The sequence below is a fragment of the Phalacrocorax carbo genome, chromosome 6, assembly GCF_963921805.1.
Source record: "Phalacrocorax carbo chromosome 6, bPhaCar2.1, whole genome shotgun sequence".
In the NCBI taxonomy this organism is placed as follows: Eukaryota; Metazoa; Chordata; class Aves; order Suliformes; family Phalacrocoracidae; genus Phalacrocorax; species Phalacrocorax carbo.
Window position 1 is genome coordinate 29,846,492 of NC_087518.1, and position 12,975 is coordinate 29,859,466.

Genomic DNA, 12,975 nt, shown 5'->3' on the forward strand with positions numbered 1-12,975 from the left:
ATACCCTTTAGCTGGAAAAGCCTAGTGTGAGCCCAGTGCCCACCCTGAGCATATCTAGCAGCAGTTGCCAGAAAAAAAAAATGAAGCAGAATCAACTTTATTCATGGTGTTTGCCATATCTTTGCATATTGAGAAACAGCAGGACATCAAATTGAAGTCGACTGGGCTGTGGACTGGTGCGTGTGAGTAACAGCAGCATATATCTGAGCATTTCCCAATCCCACTAGCTGTACCACAAGCCTCCCTCTGCCCCTTCAACAATTGCCTTCCTAACTGGTATCAGAATAGACTCTAACCAGCTGTTTTCCTATGGCTGTGATTTCCTGACAGTTCACCTTAATCTGTCTTGGCACACACACTTCATTCTTTCCCTGTCCTGGGCAGGCATTCCTGCCCTGTGCTTGTGCCAGTAACGCCATTCATCTAGCTCAGCAGGCTGATTCAGGGTGCTAAGTTAAAAATAAATAGACACAAAAAGTGAATAGATTTCTGCTAGTTTAGAGCCCCAAAGCACTCAAAAAGAGATCAGCAGAGTACCACATACAAAACGGGGTACAATTATGCAGTCGGGGTGAAAGAAAAGCATGAAACTGCAGTGGTGCCAATTTAATACAGCTAGAGCTTACATGGAAGTGCTGCCTCAGCAGACCATACAGCACTTTCCAAGCTCTATAAAAGTTAATATGTACTTATCTTCCATATAATCTAGACATTTTTGTTTTTTAAGCAGTCCAAAGTTTTATTTCACTGGAGTTTCAACAACAGTCATCACTGAAGTCTACTATAATGACACATGCGTTTGCTTGGGGGCACTATTTATAAGTGCCTCTTGCTAAGTGTAGGTTTTAATCTGTTCGAAAGCCACCCAAGAGATCACACAAACCTTTCCTAGAATGTTAAACTGTCTTAAGGTTTTTGGTTTTGTCTTGGGTTTGTTGGTTGGTTGGTTTTTGTTTGGTTGGTTTTGGGTTGGGTTTTTTTTTGTTTTGTTTGGGTTTGGTGGTTGGGGTTTTTTTATGGCTTTGATTTGAGCCATTTATTTGTGAGTGTTATTTACTAAAATGCTAACACTATCATCAAGAGAGCCATTATAAGGACACACCGTTCCTCCACATACTTCATCCTGCCATGTTCCTGTTCCTACCACTCCACCTGGTACCATCCTCCTTTGGGTAAGCTTTATTACAGCCATTTGCTTTAAAGAAATCTCCAAATTGTTTTTCTTCAAATCTATCCCCTGCCAACCATTGTTCTAAAGCATACAATAGAATGGGTTTTATACATATAGTAAAACCACTAGCTCTATTATTCCCTGTCAGCTGAGCGATTACATTTTTCAATTCTAGGGCAGTAAATCCTTTGGAAGGACTTTCTTCCCCTATAAAATAAAGATCTGAAAAGCAACCTTACTTCAGCTAAGCTAAACCAGCACATCCAGTTTAGATCAGATGAGAATTTTGCCTTGTTTCTCCACAGGCAGCAGGGGCTTGCTCCAGCAGCGTGTGCGGATGCCAAGCCCAAGCCCTTGCCAGCATGCTGCAGGATCACGCCACGGCTCTGGCCGCCCTCTGGTGTGAGCTCAGTAAAAAGCAGAGCTTTGAAATGGAACCTAGATTAGAGGTCAGAAAGGGAGCATGGCCTAGTGAGCACCAAATAGAGGTTATATACTGTCAGGACAGAACTTCACAGGAGCTGTACAGAGGGCAGATCTCCCTAGCCAATTCTGCAACCAAGGCCAGAATTCACCAGCTTCCCCTGAGGTCAAGCAAGGCCCCAGAAAGGAGTGAACAGGATGACTCACATCTTCATTAATAAAGATCTCCTCTAAACCAGCCAGAGACACAGCAAGACAGCGTGTCTGTCTTAGACAGCAACTAAACTCTCTTGTCTCAAAAGTACCATGTAAACATCAGTTCTTTCAAACTGACTTGGTGATCCAAGAATTAACGTGTGTGCGCAATATAAAATGGATAATATAGGAGAGGAAGCATTTTAAAGGACTGGTTACACATTGATGAACAAAGCCTGGACTTCCCAAACTGAAATCACAAATCTTGACATGACCGCTATGGTGTTAGAGATTGTAGTAAGTAAACAAATGTAACAACATAAAACTGAGTACCAGTCCGTTTGACAGGGTTTAAGAGGCTTGTTTTTTATCAAATTTGTCCCAGAAAGGAAGTTATCATCTCCTTTGTAAATAAGCAGAAAAGTCCCTAGTAACCTGAGAAACTGGTCATTCTGGAAGGCCCTGATGTTCTTCCATGACTTTCTGCCACATCTCAAACGGCTGCATGTTTATATACAAGCTGAACAGCAAGTACATTGCAAAAACCACAAATTCCCCAATGACACACAATCACACATAATTACTGAAGAGGGTGATTGCAAATTTGGCACTCCCTTAATCCTGACCACATAAGACATTCTGCACCAAATATCTGGTTTGGGCAGTTAAGAAAAAAAAAATTAGGAGATCTAGCAAGGGAATATGGAAGCCATTTGCCTAGCTCTGATTAACTCAGAACACTGAATTTGTTTGTTCTGGAAGAAAAAAAAAGCTCCAATTGATAATTGGTGGCTGAAGGAATTTCAGCAGAGATGCTAGGTCCTGTGGAGTGCTCTTGCCCACAGAATTCCTTCCTCTAATTCAGAGCAAGGACATTTCCCTGATGAAAAATTATACCCAGGATTACAAACAAAATCAAACCCCCCAAAAAAACACCGTACCTTTGGATACTTCCAAAGAACAAATAAACATCAGAACTAGTACACCACAGATGGGGGGAGAAAAAAAGAAAAACAAAAAACAAACAACAAAAACAAATCAAAACACACAACCACCAAAAAAACACACAACAGCAACAAAATCCTGATATTTTAATAACAAATGTAATTACAACAGCCTTTTACTACATTCTACATTTACTACTTTCCAGTTTTGTTACACACACCAATGTGTCACGTCAATTCTACTAGTTGATTGGTATAATGTCAGAGTCGTGCAGATTTTTACCAGGGCTGCGTCTTTACAATGGAGTGAAGTGTAGCCCTCTACGGCCTAGAACTGAACAGGTCAACATGTATTTAATTATTTCTTCATTATGTAGTATAGAGCTCAAGAAATATAGAGTTTCCCCCACCTTATAGCACAAAAAATACTTAAGTGGCAATTACCTCCCACATTCTTTTTTATTTATGGAGCAGACTGACAAGTTCAGCACTAGGCATCTGGAAAACAATGACTTGTACTCAGTAAAACACATTTTTTTGAATGCATACCTTGACAAATGAAATGTGTACCATGAAAACTTTGATATCCCCATGAAAAATCATTTTCAGAGCTGCAGTATACATAGGGTCACTACACCTTTGTCAGAAAGTTGCATTTATAAAGCAATCACTGTTTTCACCATTCACTGTACATTAAATATTGTGATTCAAGTGAAAGAGTGTGAATAAGGATTTACAGGTCACACCATGCAAACGAGTTATTTGTATCTTTAGGATGTCAAATAAATGTCTTATTTTTCCACAATTTTGGGAGATTCTGATTTACTGGGTTCACTGAAAATACATGTATGGCAAAGGGCTGGGAGTGGGAAGAAGGAAAGATTTTCAATGGGAATGGAATAGGAACGGATAGGACAGGATGGGAACAGGAATAAGTATTTTCGAATGGGAATTAGGTAACCCATTGGAGGCACCCTAGCATACTTTTCTGACATATGTCAAGACTTATCTCTTCAGATGTATGCCTGAATAATAATCACACACTGGGCATGGTTACATACATTCATTTCATGACTGGTGCCAGTTTAAGCAGTTCCCATCTTGTACTTCCATCCAAGTGCTGCTTCCTAGCTACAGCAATTCGGACAGTTTCTGAGATCAGAAGACTAATATGGGTCTCATATATACACACACACCCCTGCCTGCCCATGTTTTATTTATATATATTTATATTATTTTTTTTTAAATCAGATCAGTCTTCCAGTCTTGTTTCCTGTACACACTCTCAAATACCACGACAAGTGAAGAGATACTAAAGAACTGGGAATGATCAGCTGGGACAGCTAAAATGCCTACACCAGGCTTGCTGCCAAAAGAGCTGTTTACTAACAGTGCTGAGCATTGAGCTTTATCTGATTTAATGCTCTCTTCTCAAGCTTCCTTCTCTGTATCCAATTTATTGTAAAGCTCTACTTATAATTCTTCTGAAGGCCTTTAGGAGTAGCTAGCTGCGAGGGCTTAGGAAAATAATGATAGAGTTGCTCTTAACCAGCCTCCAGCAGCTGTCTGTCCTAAGGGCACTTAAGCAGAAACCTTTAATTTCCTAAACAGCAAATTGGGTCCTACACATCACGACTTGGCCCCGCTACAAATTGCTCATGAGCTGCCATCAGAAATGTTTCACAGTGCCCTCTTGCCCTTTCCAACACCAGAGTATGACATCACAGGTGCAAGTAAATAAAAAGAAAAATACTTTTAATTGCCATTTCAAATTATAGTGAACACTTTTATTCCTCTAACAGCAGAAAAACATACTTACACTGAATCGGAACAATTGTTGTTTCAACTATTACTGCAATTCAAACGATGCTCTGCTTCTACTAAAAAAATTTGTAATCAGTTAGACTACTAAACCCAAGCATTAGACTCTCAAAATAAGCTAGATAATTATTACTAGCCACCACCTAGAAAATAAAATAAAATAAACCCAACCAAACTTATAGCCTTCAACTTATACCCTCAACTTGCATTAAAGATAATGGGAGCTGTGTGGATAAACACCTTGCTGAATTTTTCCAGAAGCACAAGCAGCATTGGAGAAGCTGCCTGCAATCAGGAGTCCCCCAAGGCTAACGTACAAGCCACTGGAAAGACCCTCCCAATGGACTCAGGGAGCACTGGAGTAAGCCAAGATGCTTAGCACTACAACATATAAGCTATTTAAAGTTTTTTCCTAAACAACATTCCCTCATGATTCTGTTGCTTTTAGCTTTCAGATTCTAACCTGAGTATAACTAAATTTTTTAAGAGCCCAAGAACTGCAGTGAGCAACTTTTACCAGATTGTTACCCAGACAGAAAAAAGCCAAACAAATCCAGCAAGCTCACGTGTTTCCTTAATGCAGTCACTTTTTTTTTTTTAATAGTTTTTCAGCCACATGACTTATGACTACTAATATGCAAACTTCAGCTCAAGAAGACAACTGACTGGAAGGAGTCAGACTGCACTCAGAGTTTTTCTTTAGCTGGCTATTCAAACAGTCCATGAAACCACAAAGCACTGCTAAGGTGCCTAACATAGCATTTGTGGAGCATTATGAAGCTCCATCCTCATGGATAGTGATGGTCATCACCCTTGTACATCAAATTCTTCACCCGTCATCTCAGGGCAGTGGCCAAAGCCTGGACAAAACTTATAGACCAAAAATTTAACAGAAGTTTTACTGAAAAATGTGCCTTAGTAAGTGGCATATTTGTATTATTATTTGCCATTGTTATAACATTTATGGGCCTGTGTCTTTTTTTTTTTAAAGGAAAATAACAATGCTTAAAAAAAAGGGAATTATATGTTTACATTTCTTAGAAAAGAAAAGCTGGTTTGGAGTAGCTAAAAATCTAGTATTATCATCTTTTGTCTACTGCAACCAGCACTAAGTTTAGCTAATAGGCCTTAAGTACCGTTGTCTAAAAGTTATTAACAAATGCAATAACAAATAATAAAAATCAGGTGCTGATTTGCTGTGCAAAATAACAACTAGCACACTGTTAAGTCTTCCTTCTAAGAACCTAAGAACTACAGCCATAAATCACAGGATGTGCAGAGTAAGGTCTTCTAACCAGAGACCTTTAAAATAAATCTAGGTTTGCTACAAGTTCTCTCTTAAATGAGTGATGCACAACACAGCCTTAGAGCCCCTCAAGCCCCTAATACGGGTGGCACTACATCACACTCGCTGTGGAACCACTGAGAAAAAAATCTACTCCCTCGGGCTGGGAAGAAGAAAAAGCAAGCCTGAAGTAAATAGGTCTACAGGTTGATTTTTGTTCTGAGGAAATAATTTACTTGAACATCCCCTCTGGTTCCACCACCAGGTCAGAAAATTTTGTCTATTGCTGGTGCACAAATAAGAGGCAAAGAGACCAGACCATTTTAACCACATGTTTAAATTTTAAAAGTAATGCCAGTGGCTATTAAATGTCCCAGATGTAAAAAGATTGACATGATGCAAGTTTTCTTCCTTTCTGAGGACAAACAGACCTACAGAATCCTGGCATCTGCAGGAGACCAGTCTTCCTCCTCCCTTCCCTTGGTTCTTTGAACAGCCCTGGAGGTCCATTCTCATCAGGGGGCCAGCCACCATCATTTCTGAAATGACTTTGGCTGCCTCTAGCCAGCTCTCAATGGATGATTGCCCAAATCACAAAAAACCACAGCCACAGCCGGCAACTCAGCTGACAGTCCCTAAGAGAGGCCAAAGGACTGGAAGAGCCATGGAGATTATGAGAGTCTCTAACAACTAGGTGGTCCCCACATTCAAGCCTTGAGCCATCCCAGTGAATTAAGTACATAAGTACGTACAGAACTGCTGCTCGGGCTCTTATGCATCTCTTCTGTGCACAGAGGGTTTCGGTTTTACGCTTGTTAGTCCAGTACTGCCAAGAGTACAGAAGTTCATATTGCTTCTTTTCTAACAAGACAAAGCACCAGCAGACACAAGAGGGGCAAAAAAAAAACCACCAACATTTGTTGACACTATACAGCATGCAAGCTTTAACTAATTTGCTTCCCTCAGTCTTCAGTAAAGAATAAACAGCTGATAAGAACCACAACCACAGCTTCCTTACTGTACAGCATAGGAGCAGCAATCAGTTCCTGAAGCTGGCCTGCGCTCTTAGCTCACACTGAACATCTGAAAAGGTCATCAGATTACTTTCTGGTTTTGTTTATTTCCCCTTGTTAACAACAATCTGAACTGAGTAAAATCCAGTTCATAATGCTCTTTAAATTCTTTCTCCAGACTGAACTCCAGTTCAGTCCAGGTCTATTTCTGTCTCATTTCTTGGTCTGTGTATTTTGGCAATACTCATTTCAACACTTGTAACAGCGCTGGATAAAAACTTGCACTAAAGAATAGGGCGGGAATGAATGTAGCTACAAATTTTACAGCGCTCTTTTGTGATTAATAACCTTAATGTGTTGAAGTCAAGTCAATACTAGTCAAAGCTCAATTTTTAAAATCAAAATTTATACTTAATATTGTAACTGCAAAATGAACTTATTTACTGCAACATCTAGCAAAGATTCATTTTGAGCTGCTGCCCACACACTGGCTGTGCTGCTCCCAGCTGGGAATAGCTGAGCTCCACCATCGGGAGCTTCTTGGCACTGCAGGTTACTGCAAGCTCGCCCATAGGCTCCTTTTGCTTCACTGAACTCTGGTTCCCACCATGTCCCCAAATGTATCTCATCATAGGAGGGGTCCATAGACTGACTGCTTGGAAGATTATATTCACAGATTCCTTCCTTCAAAGAGACTTGGAAGATCCTTGGAGAGCCTTACTCAAGCCAAGTCAGCTTTTTGATCATGAGACACAATCAAAACTGAAAAAAGTAACTGGCTTTTTCCTGCTGAGACTGCAGCCACATTGCTTCCATGAAGAATATGAAATTACTAACACACTCAGCACCCACATCTACATAAAAACAGACCACGTAAGCAAACAAAGTTACCAACAGCAACTTGAGCATCCTGAGACCAGGACAACCCAGTACTGCTCAGTCCACGATGATGATAAATACAATACATTCATGCTACATAGCATATAACGATATCCCAAGTCAGGAACAGTCCTTAAAGTGATTACTGCCCAGTTATTAACAAACCAGGAGTCAATGTTTTCTTGAAGGAGCCATTATCCTAACAAGCTTTATGGAGACCACATCACTAATCAGTTGGTGCTTAAAACTGTCAAGAGATTATGGAAACAAGGACTTTCCAGGATAAGTTATCATATTAGTCCTATGCTGGTCTTTAGCAGGCTTATGTTCTTGTAATGCACTCACATGGTAAAAGATAATTTACCAAAAAAAATCATAGATGGAATAAAGTGTATCATATTTAAATGGATCTGTTGGGGTTTATTTGACAAGAGGGAGTTAAATATCTTGGGACAAAACAGAACAACTGTCAGATATACAAAACACACACAGTATGATAGGTTTTCACACAGAATCACAGGTTGGAAGGGACCTCAGAGATCATCTAGTCCAACCCTTTCTAGGAAGAGCACAGGCTAGACAAGATGGCCCAGCACCCTGTCCAGACAACTCTTGAAGGTGTCCAATGTGGCCGAGTCAACCACTTCCCTGGGGAGATTATTCCAATGGTTGACTGTCCTCACTGTTTTAAGGGTTTTGCCTCCATAGAAGGATAAAAGAAACACAAATAAGTAAATACTGACCAAAAATTCCTTCAGATGCCAGACACAATACTTGAAAAGTTATATTTAAATAAATTTTGCTCTGAAAATTATCAGCAAACCACATAATCAGTCAATTACCCCTAAACAAGGAGAAAAGATAATAATGACACTAGCCACAGACCTACCTACACTTGGGTAATTAAAACACAACTAAGTAAGTTTTCCTCAGTTTTTGTACCAAGCCACCTGTCTCTCAAAAGAACACAAAGGAAAAAAATTTCTTTTAGAAAATGCCAGAATGAAAACAAACTTCCACGAGATGACATCTTGCATGTGTGCACACATACATGTATGTGCAAGAACATCATAATTTCAATATTATAAAATGCTTTATGATGTATCCAGTTGCCATCCTTTGAGAATGGAAATTTCCAAGCATTACAAAAGCAAGCTGATACCAGTTCCTAGGAAAGTTGTGTCTCATCCAGTAGAAAACTCCTAGGATTCTGCATATGAGCTTACGCTGTACCAAAAATTTTTTTTCCTTTTTTTAGTATTAAAAAGAAAGCGGATGCATTTTTTTAAGTCAATGACAGAGCTTTTATTGATTTCCATTAGAACAGGCCCCAGCTCCCCTCCAAGTATTACACTATGAAATGAATTGCTAAAGGATTACCAGTGTAAAACCATTAGAAACCCAGTGTTTCCTTTTAGCTATTATAACTGTAAATTCAAATCGCCCTGCATCATGCTAAATAAATGTCCACTTTACAAAACTAATCCATATGCAGCTGACAGAAAACAGAATTTTACAGCATATAACATCGTCTGTATATACTGATTATTCACTCTGACAATATCCAGTTGTGAATATTACACCTGGGGCTCCAACGATGGTTCAATGTTGCCTGAAATACCACTGTGAATATAAAAGCATCAATTAATTTGTTAAAGTATCTACTTAAACATGTTCAAAGAATGTCAGTTACTGGTGTACCAGGTTAAAGTGAACTTTTTCGTCCTTTTAAAAATCTATTATTAATACTAACAGTGAAGACTTGGTAAATAGTTCATTTTCTATTTTTACTTAACAGACACTTTTCTTACTCCTGGTGAGGAGCAGTTTGATAGGTCGGACCAGATGATCTTTCAAGGTCCCTTCCAACCTGGGCTGTTGTAGGATTCTATTGCACAAAAAAGTGATGGGAAAAAGCTGCAGAAAATATGACTGCAAAATTGCTTATCTGACCGAGCCAATCTGGGCAGAAAAGGACACTGAAACATTTTAGTTCTATTTTTAAAAAAATGTGGTTTGGTTTTAAATGTCAATTTTACAAGAAAGATATAGCAAGTTCTTCAGGGCCAGATAAGCCTCTCAAAACCTTCATTAGAGTACTGTTTACTTTGGTAACTGGCGAGTCAGCTGGAAGCAGCTCTCTCCCATCCCTTAACTTTCGCCGGTATCATTTGTAATTGTGTAATATTCTAAAAGGCACCAACAAAAACATTTTTAAGGAGCAGAAATCATTCAGTAAGGGATAAATTTATTGCAGACCTATATGGAACCAAGTGTGAGAAACTCAAATGACCACCACAACCTCAAGGAGAGGGGAAAGGAGTCACATGGCCAGGCTGAGGAGTTACTCCAAGACCGCCAGAATAGCTTGATTGTGACAACGGTCTTATGCATCTCCTTCCTTTCTGTGGTCCAAACCAGTTAAAATGCCTTGCAGTGTGGCTTCTGGTCCTTCCCAGCTCTCACCCTGGAACAGCAGCATGCAAACGCCTCCACAGCAGCAGTGCAGGCTGCATGGAGGAGAGTTTACTATGTGGTTGGTCCTCCTAACTGGCGCACTCCAGTCCCCGTAAGTTCAGCTGCTGGGAGTCTTTTAACAACCACACAGGAAGTAACAAAATGTTCTTCTCCCCATTCTGTAGCATTGCACTTACTTCTTCCTTTGAACCTGGGGGAATAATCAAAACCCAGAACCTGTCCCCACACAATTAATCTCTGAGAAAATTCATTAAATAAATCCTGTTGCGCAGAAGTCTCCAATTCTGAGCTGCCAAGGATTTGGCTGCAAGCCAGACATGTTTACTTATCATTCTGGAAAGAGTGTCTGCAAATTCAGTGACCCTATGTAAGCTCCATTGTACATAAAAAATCTCCCAATTCATGTCTGAGCATCATTTCTGCTGAGAGTCATTTGGTGTATAAAATTGAGATTGCAGACAGCCAGAAAAACACCTTACAATATAACAACATAATTTTAAAAATCAGTTGAGAAAAGACTAGAAGAGAACCAAAGTTGGAAGCGAGTCATGCACTTGTTCAGAAAGCATCAATTTCAGTTTGCTTCTCCAGCTGTGAAACAGCAGCTCTGGGGTTTCATCACCAACAGCTCACCCATGAACACAGATCAAATCCCACAGGGACCTGGAGGCAGCAGCTAGTGAGCCATCTCAGTGTGAGCTAGCTCCACTCAGGAGTCAGCAGCCTAGAATTTCATCAGTCACCTTCTTCCTTATCCTTCAGACTCTACCTAAAAATCTCTTGGGCATGAGAAGTTTTTCAGGTAGATGATGATGCCCTACTAGGCTGAAGGATGACGGTAGTATCTCCACAGAAAAGACACACACACAAGGGTTTCATAAATTGTACAGATTAAAACTGAATAGGTTATCGATGTTTGGACTCCACTGCAAAAAAATAAACAGACTGTCAGCTTTACCCCTTCCCACCCACTGAGCAAGTAAAGCAAGAGCCTTTGCTAACCACTAGTAGAACTACAGAGCAATGTCCTCACTCCCTGTGTAAGCAGCTACCAACTCGAGGAGCCAGCCAAACCTGCAGGTTTGGCTCAGGGTAAGTTCAGAATTAAGCCACCAGAACTGTTTCACAAGAAACTAATTTTAAGGCCACAAAGCACAGCTCACAAAAATAGCCCAGATACATCTAGGCTACAGGGCCTGGCCCTGCAGTAGTACTGAGGTGCCATCTCTAAGTCCCAGAAGTGTCATTTGTTTCCTTTCCACTGGCAGCTCACTTACAAACACGCTGCCTTTTTGCCAACTCTTCCAAGCAAGCAATAACTCTACGCAGCTCATTACAGCAAGATTCATGAGAGCTTAACTGGGCAGCTACTAATCTACCCAGATTTACCCACGCTTATCTACACACCACAGTTCAGCGCAACTGGCTGCAGTTCGCCGTGTCGGCAGGAGCAGAATCACCTTCTGTGCAGATTTCTATCGCTGCTTTGCAAGGGCTCATTGCCCTGGCACTGACCGCAGGGAACATGACACTGCATATCCAAATGTGCAGTGGGATGCTGGCTGAACAGAACAGGAGGTTAATGGCTATAGGAAAGCTGTTTCATGGCTTTGGAAGAATAAAAAGGAAAATCATGAGACTATTTCTGCTCTTGTTGCAGGTTTGAGTGTTCAGTAGTATTTAGGAAGCTGTGAAAGAGAAGGAAACATTAAATATTATCTGTGGATTATAAAATTCCACTGAGTTTTACTAGTGTAAAAATGCAAGCATACTCCAAACTAATTCAAAAAGCAGATGTGAGGAGGGAGGGAAGAAACAAAAAAAAAAGAGATAACTTTTTTTACCCTAAACAAAATAGTCCTTTTCATTTCACATGAGGATAACTTAAATTGGTTAAACAGGAATACATTATGCAGAAACCTTGTTTCCTGTTTGCTCGTCATTGAAAATTTGTTCAAAATAATGCCACTACTTATGCTTAGACACAAGTTAGCTTATTTGCCTTGATCCCTGTATTTCCTAATTTCACTTTCTGTCTGGCCTAGTTCAACAAGATTGGGATGTACTCAGCTGACTACTGGAAAAACATGGAACTCTTACATGGAAATAAAATAATCGCTAAATAATTACCAAAGTTACTCCTAAAGAATTATTAAATTTTTAAAAATGGAAGCATTTACCACGATTATCAGTTTCAATAAATTGTTCAGCCTGTTTATACAGCACAGAGTGCAAAGCTTTCTTCTTTGGTATACCATCAGCAGCCCAAATCATCACACAACATATCACTCATCTTTCTTTAAAGAACAAGAGCGTTAGTTCTACATCTCTCAGAATATATTCTTCTAGCTGACGCTAGTCTTAAACTAGATTGATCTTGCCCTTACAGACTGGATTCTTTGTTCTGGTGTGGGTTGCTTAGTGCTCCTCTTGCAGGGTCTCTCTGGCACACCCTCAAGCACCAGTCTCACGCCTCATGTCCTTCATAGATGGCAAGACTTCAGAGTCCAGCCATCTAGTAACTCAACACAGAATATTCAACTGCCCATTCCACCTCCGCTTACACATATTTCCAAACGTACTTTTCCAACAAAAGGCCTGCTAATGATGAGAGCTTTGGTTTGCTGGTTATGCTGGCTGGGCACGACCTAGCGGTAAAGCAAGGAAGTGCAGTCCTAGAAAAGGAACATCTTAACCACAGACACTTTTAAACAGCATAAGCAGTGCAGATCTGAAGATAACATACTTCCGAATGTCACCCCTTCA

General features: G+C 40.1%; 1 protein-coding gene across 2 annotated transcripts in view; it reads right to left on the reverse strand.

The window, feature by feature from the left end:
* The window catches only part of HMCN1 (hemicentin 1), a 219,749-nt gene that overhangs the window by 189,627 nt on the left and 17,147 nt on the right, over window positions 1-12,975 (reverse strand). The gene's annotated exons all lie outside the window — the stretch shown is intronic.